Source organism: Ambystoma mexicanum, chromosome 5q (assembly GCF_040938575.1).
Source record: "Ambystoma mexicanum isolate Mex_15411 chromosome 5q, UKY_AmexF1_1, whole genome shotgun sequence".
In the NCBI taxonomy this organism is placed as follows: domain Eukaryota; kingdom Metazoa; phylum Chordata; class Amphibia; order Caudata; family Ambystomatidae; genus Ambystoma; species Ambystoma mexicanum.
Window position 1 is genome coordinate 518131855 of NC_090933.1, and position 14462 is coordinate 518146316.

Consider the following 14462-nt stretch of genomic DNA (forward strand, 5'->3'; position numbering starts at 1 on the left):
GTTTTCAGTCGTTTTCTGATGGTACAGTGATCTTCTGTGGTTCTTATTTCCTTTGGAATTGAGTTTCATAGATTGGCTATTAAATGGGAGCATGCAGTTCCTGCGAATTTCCTTTTTTTTTTGTAGTGTTTCGTTTCGATTTGGAGGTTGTTGCTTGATCTTAGGTTTCTTACTGTTTGCTAGCAGTTGATTTTGCATTGAGAAATATGGCTCCTTTTCTGTATAGTGATTTCTGGGCAATGCAGCGGCTTTTGAAGTGAATGCATTTTTTAACTGAGAGCCAGTGCAGGCGTCTCAGTACTGGTGTGATGTGGTCTCTTGTGTTTAGTCTTAGCAGTATCCTTGCAGTGGTATTTTAGCTATATTGGAGTTTTTTAGTGAGACATTCTGGCATTCAAAAGAGGCTGTTTCGTGTAGTCAATTCTTGATAACACTAAGGAGATGATTGCAAGGGTTCTGTGTAGGAAGGAGAATTGGGGGATGAGTCCTCTAATTAGTCGCAGGAGGTAGAAGCATTGCTTGGCTATCACATTAATTTTTGGCTCTCACTCGTTGTGCATGAGTATTCCCAGAATTTTTTATCACGGCAGATGCTGCTGGTTGAGTTGCCATGCTTGGTGGCTAGTTCAGTTGTGAGTCTGTTGCATTATCCTCAGCAGGAGAGATAATTATTTCTGTTTTGGTCGGCTTTAGTTTGAGTTTGTTCATTGTCATCCAGGTGTATATTTCCTTGAGGTATTTGTTGAGGGTGTTGTTTGGGTCTTTGGTTGAGGCTAACGAGAAGATGAGCCAGGTATCATCTGCGTACTTGTAGGTGGTCAATCCACGGGTTTCATTAGGGGGGACGTGTATATGTTGAAGAGAAGCTGGGAGAGGCTGGAACCTTGTGGTACACACAGGAGATGTTTTGGTGTTAGATGTAAAAGGTGGTAGGTAGGTTCTTTTGGTTCGGTTGGTGAGCAATTATTTTAGCCATTGTAGAGCGGAGAATTTTACCCTGCAATCCTCCAGTCTCTGGATTAAATGTGTGTGTCTGATAGTGTCGAAAGCAGTGATGATCGGGTACTGTTGTCTGCATTATATTTTAGATCAGCCCATATGGATAGAAGTGCTGATTCCGATCCTCTCATGGATCTGAATCCAACTTGCGAGTGGTCAAGTAGTCTGTTGGTTCCTATGTGGTCGAGTAGGATTTTGTAGTTGTATTTCCACCGGGTAAGGTTTATTCAAAATAGGTCTGTAGTTGGTTGGGTCTTCCGCACTTCCTGTTTCGTTTTTCAGGAGGGGCTTGATGTATGCTCATTTGAAAGTTTAAGCTACTACTCCTGTGTGTAGGGATAGGTTCATCAGTAGCCAGAAGTATGCTGGGGTTCTGTGGTTGAGGATTTCTTTGAAGATCCCTGGGGGATCCAGCGAGGTTGGTGTCTTTTATTGGTACGTTTAAAGTTCTCCAGCATGGGGTCTGGCATGGATTCACATGCTCATGAATATTCCCCGTCGTCAGGCTGGGAATCCTCGGTAAAGAAAAAACCAGTATCAGTTTCGTTTCTGATCTGTCTTTCGTAGTAATAACCAATCACTGGTCTCTGCGTCATACTGACCACAGCCAATGACTGCCCTCTACCTAAGCACCGCCTCTGGCAGCCATCTTCAGATTTTTACCGCACGTTCATGTGTTGGGATCCTCGTGCTATTGCTCTCGAGCGTTAGTGCTATTTTTTCGCGCTTTTTCACAAAAACTTCGATTCTTTCGGTCAAAAGAGCCTCAAGCTCCACCGATCCTACATCCGATCAACGGGGACCCGTGTCGGATTCATCTGTGCCCCTCAAGGGTGAAGATTTCGTCGAGCTACGCTTCGGAGGACTCCAGAAGCTTCTCAGGCCCGGTCTCGGAGATGGCCCAGGAGAAGGGAAGCTCGACGCCCGGAAAGCTGTTCAGGGCCTGCCCTGGATGCCAGCTGCAGAACGTCTTCAAGGAGGACGAACACTCTTTCTGCCTTTACTGCCTTCATGGGGACAAGACGCACGTGGAGAAGGACTGTGCGTTTTGCGGCAACATGTCGGAACGGACCATGAAGGACCGCCATCAACGTCTCGCCAGCTGGCTGGAGGGTAAGAGCCCGTCTGGCGAGAAGAAGAAGAAATCTGAGCGGTCTTCTAAGACCTTTGAGGGCGCCCCGGCGACGGGGGCCCAACATAAGGCCAAGCACCGCGAGTCCGCTGGCACCGGGAGCGCCGAACGGTCGGGCTCTACGGGCGCCAGGCAGGGCGCACCCTCCCCGGCACCATCAACCACGAGCCAACGCTCTGGGTCGGGTAAGAGGAAGGCCGAGCACCCGGCGAAGCTCCTGGAGAGACCCCGGTCGAGCTCTAAGGCAGAGGAGGAGCGTGGCAGTGCCCCCTCCCTCAAGGATAAGGCGGTGAGCGCACCTAAGGTGGTGAAGGCCTTGATCCATTCGACCAAGCCCTCTATCGAAACGGTCGCGGCGGCCCTGGCCCAGCCTGTGGAGGCTGCACCAGTGGTGGCGGCCTCGGGGCCCAGAATCTCCCTGCCTCCTCGGAGGGAGTCTTCTTTCGTGCCCATCGATAGGACCCCCGTGAAACCCTCCGTGGGGAAGAAGGGGGGGCAGGGCGTCGGCGTAGATTCGGCCTCAACCTCAGAAGAGGAACTGATCGAGGTCTTAAGCCACGGCCTAGGCGTGGAACAAGACCAGCCCGTCGGAATGGGCCCCGACGCAGGTGACGACGACGACATCGTCGAGGATACCGACGGGGCCCCTGCTCGCCCGTCGGATTCCCCTCTGCCAGCGCCGCAAGACAACTCAGCGGCCATTTTGTTGGCTATACAGTCCTTATGCTCCGAGATAAGGACGAGACTACCGTTACCGACGGAGGAACCTCTCCCGTCGGGGGATCCAGAACCGGGACCTTCTGGTGTTCCCCCTACCAAGAAAAGAAGGATTCATCCACCGCCTCCTTTTCAACCGTCGCGCCCCGTCCAGCCCTCCTCCCCGTCCACCCGAGGGGATGATACGGGGACTGACACGGCAGCGACGGGTACGGACGACGAGGCATACGACGAGGATTTTCCGTCGTCGCCTCCCACCAGGGCTTCTCCGCCCGACGAGATTGGATCGTTCCACTCAATGATCGCCAGGGCATCCGAGCTTTTCCAACTCTGCCCTGAGGAGAAGAAAAAGGAAGGCTTCCTTTACCAACGGCGCGAGACCAAGAGGAAGACGGTCCTCGCAGTGCCTCTGTTGGACGACATTTGGGATGAGGGCCTTTCCCTCCTCAAGAACCCTTCCACGACGCCAGCGAAAAGAGACCGGTACGAGAAAAAGTACCGGGTCCCGGACTCGGCCCCCCTATGCCTCCGGGCGCAGCCTACCCCGGACTCCGTCGTCTCCGCGGCAGCCAGGAAGAAAGCGGGGGGGGGTGCGGCCTCCACGTCGACTTCCCCGCCGGACGGCGAGGGAAAGAAATTGGATGCCATGGGGCGCAGAGTCATCTCGTCGGCGGCGACGACGATTAAAGCGGCCAACGCCTTGGCTATCGTGGCCCGCTACGACAGGGAACTCTGGTACAAGATAGCTCCCCTGCTGGATTTTCTGCCGGACGACAAGAGGGCGGAGGCCCTTGAGATCCTGCAGGAAGGTGAGGTGGCCTCGGACCACGCCATCACCGTGGCGACGGACATCGCCGACACTGGGTTCCGCCAGATGGGCAACGGCGTTTGCCTTCGACGTCGCGGATGGCTCAAGGCTACGGACTTTCGGCAGGACGTCCAGACCAGGGTCCTGGACATGCCCTTCGACGGGAACAACCTGTTTGGGAAGACAGTGGACGATTCCCTTCAGGCCATCAAGGCGGATACTGAGACGGCCCGGGCCCTTGGAGTACTGCAGCAACGGCGGACGCCCTTTCGGAGCGGCGGAGGCAAGGGCGCCTCCAAAGGTTCCGGCGGCGGTTTCGCTTCCTACCGTCAAGCGGCCCGCTCGTCGTCGCAAGAGGCCTACAGAGGACGAGGCAAGTCTGGCGGACCCCGCCGTCGTCGCCAAGGAGGCCAAGGCGGCAAGGCCGCGTCCAAGCAGGATTGAACCGGCCGTGGGGTCGGGCCCCCACCGAAGCACCCCGGTGGGAGGCCGGCTGGCGGGCTTCGTCAGCGTGTGGGAGTCCATCTCCACCGACCGTTGGGTGCTGGACGCCCTGGCCCGGGGCCACGCGCTCGAGTTTCAAAGAAGGTGCCCGCGCGTCCCCCCCGTGGCCAGGAAAGAACTTCACGTCCCTCAACTTCTCCTGGAGGTAAAGGCGATGCTCAGAAAGGGCGCCATCGAACTCGTCCCAAAGAGGCTTCGGGGCTCCGGAGTCTACTCGCGTTACTTCCTCGTGAAGAAGAAGACGGGAGGATGGCGCCCCATCCTGGACCTGCGACGCCTGAACAAGTTCATCAAGGCGCAGAAGTTCCGGATGGTCTCCCTCCAGCACGTCCTGGGTCAGCTGGAGGAAGGAGACTTCCTATCGTCGTTGGATTTGGAGGATGCCTACTTCCACATTCCCATCCTAAAGGGGCACCGAAAATTCCTCAGATTCGTGGTCCAAGGGCGTCATTACCAGTTCAAAGCCCTTCCCTTCGGACTGCGGTCGGCACCCAGGGTTTTCACCAAGTGCCTCGCACCGGTGGCGGCGCAGCTGCGCCGCGAGGGGATTCACGTCTACCCCTACCTGGACGACTGGCTCATCCGCGCCAAGACGAGGGAGCTCGCCGTGGTCCACACGGCAAGGACCGTCCAACTCCTCACGGACCTGGGATTCTCCGTGAACTACGCCAAATCCCACCTGGTGCCCGCGCAAGTCGCACTGTTTCTGGGAGCGAGGCTCGACACAGTGTCCCTTCTGGCCTCCCCGTCGGAGGAGAGGACCAGGACCATCCTGGGCAAGGTGCAACGGATGTTGGTGGCCGACGCGGCCAAGGTGAGGTCCATCAAGTCCCTCCTCGGGATGATGTCTTCCTGCATCTACCTCATTCCCATGTGCAGGCTCCGGATGCGCCCGTTGCAAGAGTTCCTGGATGCGCGCTGGATCCAGACGACGGGCAGCTTCGAGGAAAGGATCAAGCTCGACGAGAGTTTCCGACGAGCGATACGGTGGTGGGGCACCCGCGCGCATCTGACGGCGGGCATGGACTTCCAGACCCCAGCCCACCAGGTGACTGTGACCACGGATGCCTCCCTAGAAGGGTGGGGAGCGCACACCGAAAACCTGCACGCAAGGGGACTCTGGCTCCCGACGGAGAAGTCCCTGCATATCAACGTCCTGGAGCTCCGTGCAGTGTTTTGGGCCCTCAGGTCCTTCCTTCCGTCCCTCAAGGGCAAGGTGGTGAGGATCTTCACCGACAACACCACCACCATGTTTTACATCAGGAAACAGGGCGGAACCAGGTCCCCAGCGCTGTCCAAGGAGGCGCAGGACCTGTGGCATTGGGCCGTCGCCCAAGGGATTCTTCTGGTGCCGTTTCATCTGGCAGGGATAAAAAACGCCATCGCCGACTCACTCAGCAGGGAGCTGCGCTCGTGCCACGAGTGGGAACTACGGCAGGATCTGGTGGATCGCCTCTTCCGACGGTGGGGCACACCCCAGATCGACCTGTTCGCGACGGCGACGAACACCAAGTGCCGGAGGTTCGCCAGCAGGTTTCCCCAGACGAGGAGCATGGGCGATGCTTTCTCGTTCCCCTGGGAGGGCCTGTTCCTCTACGCGTTCCCTCCCTTGCCTCTGCTAATCCGGCTCGTCAACCAGCTCAAGAGGTCACGGTGCAGGATGATCCTCGTCGCACCTGCGTGGCCGAGGCAGATATGGTTCCCGGACCTTCTGGACTTGTCGGCGTCCCCGCCAATCAAGCTGCCGGCGGACGCGGATCTACTCTCCAGGGAAGGAGGCGCCATCCTCCACCACGACCCGAAGTCGCTGAACTTGCAGGCCTGGCTCCTGCAGCGCTAGAGTTTGGAGGATACGACATACCGGCCGATTGCAGAGAGGTTCTTGCAAAGGCCAGGGCGTCCTCGACTCTTAAATGCTACGGACACAAATGGAAGAGGTTTTCTGTCTGGTGCCACGCACAGAAGATTAACCCTCTACGGATTACGGCTCCCCAAGTGCTGCCGTACCTGCTGACGCTGGCCAAAGCTGGTCTGGCACACGCGTCCATCAAGATTCATCTTGCTGCGATCTCCCGATACACCAGAACCACGGGCCGGACGTCCTTGTGGTCTCATCGTCTGGTGAAAGAGTTCATGAAGGGACTGTTCAGATCGTTCCCGCCGGTGAAGGCTCCGGCCCCGGCGTGGGAGCTCAACGTGGTGCTGACCAAACTTATGGGACCTCCGTTCGAGCCTCTGCACTCGGCCCCGTTGAAGTTTCTATCGTGGAAAACAGCTTTTCTCGTGGCCATCACCTCCGCACGACGAGTGGGAGAGATCCAGGCCCTTTCCTGCAAGGCCCCGTACTTGACTTTCCACGACACGAGGGTAGTGCTCAGGACGCACCCCTCCTTCATGCCCAAGGTACCGTCGGACTTTCATCTCAACGAACCCTTGGTGTTACCTGTGTTCTTCCCGTCGCCTTCGTCGCCGGCTGAGAGGACTTTGCACTCGCTGGATGTAGCTAGAGCGCTGAAGTTCTACGTGGACCGCACGAAAGGTTTTCGGAAGACGTCACAACTCTTTGTGAACTTTGGACCTGTCAATCAGGGGAAGGCTCTCTCGAAGGCTTCCATCTCCAGATGGCTCTCCGGCTGTATCATGTACTGTCACCGGTTGGCAAACCGACCGCTGCCTGGCCGTCCGAGAGCCCATTCCACCAGAGCGATCGCAGCTACCACGGCGTTCCTATCTGGTGTGCCCCTGCTGGACATATGCAGGGCTGCTACGTGGAGGTCGACGCACACCTTCACGAAATTCTACTGCGTCGACCGGGATTCCAGGGAGGAGTCCAGGGTCGGCCAAGCAGTGCTGCGCAACCTGTTCGCCTGAGGTGAGCCTGGTGAGGAGGTAAGATGCTTAATGTTGAGTTGATGTGATGCTTAATGTTGAGCCTTTGCCACCTCCCGTGGTTGTGCATGTGTGTACTGCTATGTATTCTTTATTCATGAGCATGTGAATCCATGCCAGACCCCATGCTGGAGAAGGAACAAGTTACTTACCTGTAACTGTTGTTCTCCAGCATGGGTCTGGCATGGATTCACATGCGAACCCTCCCGCCTACCCCTCTGCGGCTCTTCACTTGGTCATACTGCCACTTCACGTGCTTCCAAATCTGAAGATGGCTGCCAGAGGCGGTGCTTAGGTAGAGGGCAGTCATTGGCTGTGGTCAGTATGACGCAGAGACCAGTGATTGGTTATTACTACGAAAGACATATCAGAAACGAAACTGATACTGGTTTTTTCTTTACCGAGGATTCCCAGCCTGACGACGGGGAATATTCATGAGCATGTGAATCCATGCCAGACCCATGCTGGAGAACAACAGTTACAGGTAAGTAACTTGTTCCTTTCCTCATCTATGGGTTGGAATCGGTCAAATGTTGCTGAAGGGTGGTTGTGTGCTGGTTAACTGAGGTTCCCTATTTGTGTTTATTATTGTTAGGCTTGCTTCAATGGTCTGTTGAGTTGTTTCTATTTTTGTTCTTAGGTGGTTAGTGATGTTGTCACATAGGGATTGTGATGGTGTGATGCTTTCACTGCAATGATGTTGGGGTTTTCATTTCTTTGATGATTTTGAATAGTTATTTTTGTCGGTTTGTTGTCGATTGGATTCTTGTTGTGTAGTATGCTTTAAGGACTGCTGATTTGTATAATCTGAGTTGTCGTTGGTATATGATTTTGTCTGCTTGATTGTAGTGGTTTCTCTATAGTTTTTCCAGGTTGCGGTTTGTTTTGCTGAGTTCTTCTGTGAACCATCTTGATGTCATTTTATTTGCAGTTGCTTTGAATGGTTTTGCTGGTGGCAATTGGTCTAGGGCCTCTGTGATCCAGGCATTGAGGTTCTTTTCTGCTGAGTCTGGAGTCATTCTGTTTAACTGCAGGATGTTTTGTTTTGTTGATTCCATTAGATCTGTTAGGGAATCCAGATCAAGGCTCTTCCAGTTTATTTTGTTAGAGTCGTGCAGTATTGTGTTTTCCAGCAATATGCAGTTTGGCGGTTTGACTGTGAATGGGATCAAGTGGTGGTCACTCCATAGGATCGGTACCAGTGGTGGAAGGAACGCATGATGGCAACAGTAAAGACAGACAAAGTGATCACAGTTCAAGGGTGTTTATTAAACTGTATGTGCAGGTTGGAAAAACACCCAATCTAAACCTAAATCTAAGATGGGAGCAAGCTACGACCATCAAATAATAATAAGGCAGTCCTAGTGGCGTCTTGTCAAATAAAAGGGCCTGTACTAAAAAACCTATTGCCAATCCTTACAACTAAATACATAAAAAGTGTGGGATAAGATACACAAGAAATAAAGAAGCGTTCACAAATAATAAGTCAGGATGTGGTAGCCGGGGTCTCCCTTCCCCACATTTTAAGCATGGGACAAGGTGGGACCCCTGAGCACAGCACGCTCTCAAGCTTTCCCAGCACGAGACAACATTTCCGTTCTCAGGTATCAGAACCTCCGAGGACCTGATGTGTTCAAAATAATATACAAAGTTCCTTCCGTATGCATGTTGGGTGATGTCTTTTCACACCTGGATCCCCCTCTTTCGGGCTCAAATCCACAAACAGTTCCTAGCGATATCAGGACCTTTCAGTGATTAACTCTCTTGCTTCCGAGGCCCTGATAGGTTCAAAATAACCAAAAAATGTTCCTTTTGGATGGCACTTGGGGTGATGATTCTTCACCTCTGGGCCCCCCTCTTCTGGGCTCAGACCGCTCTCGAATTTCAGCCTCCCTCCATCGGGTTCACTATGGCTTGTATCGTCTTCACTCCTGGCCCCCCCTCTCCCATTGCCTGTATTCAAACAATTTCTCTGTTTCATTCACGTGTCAGTGGGGTGATGGCTTTCCACCCCTGGATGCCGCTCTTCCGTGCTCAGACCCTTCTCGAATGTTTGCCTCCCTCCGTCGGGTTCACTACGGCATTCACAAGCCTTAATGTCTTTTTAAACAGTTCACTGTAGACATCCCTCTGCCGGGTTCACTCTTGTCAACACACTGTTCATCGGGACATCAGACTTTTCCCCTTTCCATCGCCATCCCTCTGTCGGGTTCACTCTTGCCAACTCTTGCCAGTCACACAGTTCTTTCTCTTTTCTCACTATGCAGGATTCACCTCCTTTAGCTTTTCAATTACGTATAGGTCAACGACTTTGGACTTTACCAGGAGTTTTGCAAGACCCCTCTATGACCACTTTTACCTTTTCCTTGCGGCTCTCCTAGGGCCTTCTGGTATCAGTAGTTTCACAAATGCGGGATCAACCAGAATCTCTCGAGTGAGCACACACGTGATGCCAGACCACTCTGTAGCTGGTTTTCCCTCAATGTTCACAGTTCTTTGAACTTTTCTTAACTTGCCACTTTGCGACTTCCAGTTAACACAGTTCGGTTTCTTATCAGTTCTACCCTCGACTCACCGGCTGTGATGAACCGCTTGGCTTTACTTGTATCTGGAGTCAAGGATGGTACCACGGTAGAAGGCATCTCTCTCTGTCCTGCTTATCAAAATAGGCATGCTCTGTGTACCGTTCACATCTTCTGCAACACACTCTGGCTATTGGTCGCAGTCTTACGATTCCTTCCACAGAGGCTTCGCGGGTCTGGGTCTGAAAGAGCAAGGTCGATTCTCTCCTTGTCATCCTTTCGATTCACGCCGCCTTTCTACACTCTTGGACTGCCATGCTTGGACAGCTGTCTCGTTGTGCCGCTGCCTTGCTCATAGTGTGCTCTCGTGTTCCACCTTTTATCCCGGTGGGGAAGAGAAAGGGCCATCAGGTGTGTGTGATTCTGGTCAATTGCCTGACTCTGCCTGACCCTTGTTTCGGGACATGTCAGGTAAACGGCTGTAGGGTTAGCCCGTTGTTTTCCACAGTGTGAGAAAGTATTCGTATCGGAAAAGGGGGGGTGGCATGAGGAATTCTATTCTTCGTTCAGGGGGGTTAGTAAATTCAGAAGGGTTAGATTGGTATGGTTTGTGAAACAAACAGGAATGACCAGGATTATTATTGTGAAATGGACACGGTGGGATTGTGGGAACATTAGTGTCTTGTCTGAGGAGATTGGGAGTGCAGGAAATAATAATCGGAGGGATGGGAAGGAGAATAACTGGGAGCATTCGGGTAGGACACAGGAAAACAGGGATTCTGGGAGATGTCGTTTCTGAATGCAACAGGGTTTGGGATCCTAGGGGGTTTGTTATATACGGAGGGGTTGTTGGATTTGGGCAAGAGAGATGCGATGAGAGGAAGGGTGGCAGATGTGGTACAACCTACAAAAGCCTCAGGGACTCCGTCCTCCTCACCTTTTTCTTTGGCATAATACCGTGTCTCACCTGGGGTATTTCCCCGAGCACAACACCAGGCTCCCCTACCCAGGTGATCCTCCCTCGCTCGTCCACCCCCATGGTTGGGATCTGAAAGCACCTGCCCTTCCCTGGCCACCTCAATAAGAGATTCTCAAGTCAACGTCTACTTGGGAGAATATCCTCAGGTTTCTCACAGTGGGGCAGTGTTGGAGGGTCTACCTCTGCAGAAGATGGCATCCAAGGTGTGACCAGCCCTGTGAGTGGGTCTGTTCACTATTTGTTTGAAGTGGAGTATTCCCAGTAGGACGCTGATTGTGTTTGCAGTGGTTTTGTTTTCTCCTTCGAACCAGATGGTGAAGTCCCACAGGATAATTATATTGTCATGACAAGTGGAAAGATTGGCGATGAAGTCGGTGAGCTTCATTGCAAAATTCGGGTTGTAGGATGGCGGTCTGTAGATCAGGCGCCGCAATAGGTTTGTTTGGTCGTTGAGGTTGATGTTGATTAGCAGCGATACGCAGTCTTCTATGTCAGTGGGGGAAGTGGTATGCCGCAAATGTGGTCTTTGTGCACCAATGCAATTCCACCTCCTCTTTTGTTTCCTCTGTTGGCGTGTATTAATTTGAAGTTGTCCGGTATGGCTCCGTGGTCGGTTGTTTTGTAATTGTCCGACAGCCATGTCTCTGTGAAGAAGAGTGTGCCAGTGCTGCCCCCGCTAGAGAGGTAATACATTTCTGTTTTGTGTTTGGCCATGGGTCTTACATTGAGTAGGCTGCAGTGTAGAGTGTGTGTGTTTCGTTGTTTATTGTTGCCTATCCTTTCCTGTGTCTTAGTCGGGTGGTGTTTGTTGGGTTTTCGATTCCTGCGGTTCTGTCCTGGATGTGCTTGTTTGCTGATAGTGTGGTTGGCTCTTTCTTCGTTGAGGAGCTCAATTAAGGTGAGGGATGGGTTGCTTTCTTCTGGTTCGTAGTAGGGGGTTATTTGTTTGTATGTGTGCTCTTTTTTCCAGTCTTTGGTTATGTAGGGGGTGTGGATGGTTAGGAATTCTAGCTTGCCTCTGATTTTAGTCTTTCAAAAGATGTCTTTGGAGTTGCTGGGTTCTGTGTGTTGTTGAGTGCGGCTTGCAGGTCTGTTGTGGCCTAAGTGTGTTTGTATCCTTGCTTGTGGGTCGCTTGCGGGTTGTTTGTTTTCCATTGCGGTAGGGTCGTAGGTTAAGAGGTAGCAGGAAATGTACTCTGTTTTTGTTCTTTTCTTGGTCTGTAACCTAAGTCAGTTGTTCATCGGTGGGGATTTTGAGGTGTTGTAAATTCAGGTAAGTAGTTTCCTTTCCACTGTGGTGTCAGTTCCCTCCTATTTCTGTTTTCCATTCTCATTTCCTTGTCCATCTTATATCGTGGCATGTTTGTGGTTTATGTGTCTTGGTCTGGGATTTGGATTCGTGGTTTATTCCAGGGCAGGTGCCCTCGTGGGCAGCTTCCTTTTTTGGTGTAGGTTGTAGGACCGTCTGCTATAGCATACAGTGGTGATTGCCTTGCTGTCGCTGTACGTTGTCTCTATTTGTAGTAGATTGTGGATTTTGCTGTACATTCCAGGGGCGGGTGTTATTTTTCTGGTGTCTGGTTGGGGTGGTGTGTTCTGATGCTTTCCTGTCTCTGGTTAGGTTTGAGTGCTCCAAATGCTGTGGTGTCTGTCTCCTGACTGTAATAGTGTTACTGTGCCTCCGTTTGGGGGGCGGGGGGAGGGGTGAGTTTCTCTGTGGAAAGGGCTCAGCAAGGTTCCACCAGAATGACCAACTTCAGAGTGCTCTAGTGTTCATCACAAGGACTAACTAGGGGGCGGAGCAAGGCACTACAAAACAGCTAACTAATGAGCGCAGCAAGATTCAATAAATGGGGCTCTGAGGAGCGCAGCAAGGTTCCATAAAATGGGAGACTAAGGAGTTAGACAAGATGGCAGCTTCAGAGGACAGTGGAATTCAACACAATGGCTAACTAAGAAGCACAGCAAGGTTCAGTGAAAGTGGAACTGAGGGGTGCAGCAGGGATTTAATAGAACAGGAACTTCAGAGCACAGTGTAATTCAATATAATGGCTGACTAAAGCGCGCAGATCAACAGAGTGGCTGATTATGGATTGCAGCAAGCTTTGGCACACTAGCCTGTTAATGAGTGCAACAAGGTTCTATAAAATGGGTGCTCTGGGGAATACAACAAGATGGCATCTTCAGAACACAGTGGAATTCAACACAATGGCTAACTGAGGGGCGCAGCAAGGTTCAATAATGTGGCTAACTAACAAGTGCAGTGAAATTCAGCATAATGACTGACTAGATGAGCGCAGTGGGTTCAATCCAATGGCTGGCTAAGGTGCGCAGTGCAGTACAACTCAATGACTAGCTAAGGATCGCAGCAAAGTTCAATAATATGGCAACTTCAGAACACGATTATAACAACACCACGACCAACTAAAAGAGTGCAGCAAGATGCAACACAATGGCTAATTAATGGACATGGCAAGGTTCCAAGAGATAGGAAACTAAGGAGTTCAATTGCAATTCTTTATTTCGGCAGAGATGCCATAAAAGATCATACAAACACACAATAAAGGAGTTCAACAGGGTGGCAACTTTCTGAGCACAGTGGAATTCAACACAATGGCTAATTAAGGAGGGCTGCAAGTTTCAACTCAATGGTTAACTAAGGAGCGCAACACAATGGCTAATTAATGAGCGCTGCAAGGTTGAACTCAGTGGTTAACTAAGGAGCACAGCAAGGTTCAACATAATGCTAATTAGGGAGCGCAGCAAGGTTCAAAATAATGGGTATGTAACGGTTTATTGAGAAGCCACCCTCAACACAGGGATTTCCTTCCTTCCCCACTTAAGGTGTGATGCAACAAACTGTTTAACAGATTATTTTCTTCAGCCCTAACTAAGACACATATCATGCCCCTTAGATCCCTCTCCCCTGAGCTAACAATGAGCCAAGAACCAGGCCAGTGTACAGTAAATATATTGATATTTATTTAAATTAAAAGTAATAGAAATGTTAAAGAAAATGTCAAACACCACCTGATACGTGGCACAACACAATCAACTACCCCCACCAGAAATAAATCACAAAACTGAGTTGAACACAATCACAATTCTTCACTTTCTGCAAATTTCACTTCAAGAAATAATTACACTGTTCAATAACGAAGTCAATTATCATGTGTTGTGGCGCGATTTTGATTTTGTTGCAGGCTTAAAAGGCTAGCGATAGAATTTCAAGATTGGTACAAATACATATGGCAATTATGATTTCGCCCACACTTTCGAATTAGAATAAAGACTGTGATTTAGCAGTTTGTTTTTCAGACACCCCCTGCCCTTCCCCCACTTTGATCTTTTGGTCTGTGTTTAGGAAGTCAGACAGAAAAATTTGAATGATTTGGGTAATTTTCGATTTCCACTGAAATGCGTTTGTTGGGAAAGCTGGATAAAAAGGTAGGACTGATTTAAGAACAAAGACACCCCTCTTCCTTAAAGAAGTCGGGGTCTTTGGACAAAAAGGATTATCCAATTAATGTATAGGCTATAGTTTTCAGCACACACTGGCAAGTGAGCTTTGTTAATTTCGAATTTTAACAAAATTCACCCTGTAGTGTTCTGCCAAATGGGGAATTAATAAAGTTTTAGTTGAATAGGCTAAGGATTTACACAGTCCCCCCCCCCCCACCCACTATAAAGAGAAAGTATTCAAGGCAAGCAGACTCCCCCACCATTTGGTTTCCCAGGGCTCAGTTCTACTTACATAGAAAGCCTCTGTTTAAAGTTCTGGAAAGCCAGCTTCATCTCAGGACACACTGGAAAAATAGGGCAGGAGTCTGGTCACTCCACTCTCAAAGATGGACTCCCGCTCTCCACCATAGAACTGAGTCAGCTTTGAGACCTTCCTAGAAATAGACAGCT

General features: G+C 51.0%; 1 protein-coding gene across 3 annotated transcripts in view; it reads left to right on the plus strand.

The window, feature by feature from the left end:
- Positions 1 to 14462, plus strand: part of MAPRE2 (microtubule associated protein RP/EB family member 2) — a 984616-nt gene that overhangs the window by 704065 nt on the left and 266089 nt on the right. The gene's annotated exons all lie outside the window — the stretch shown is intronic.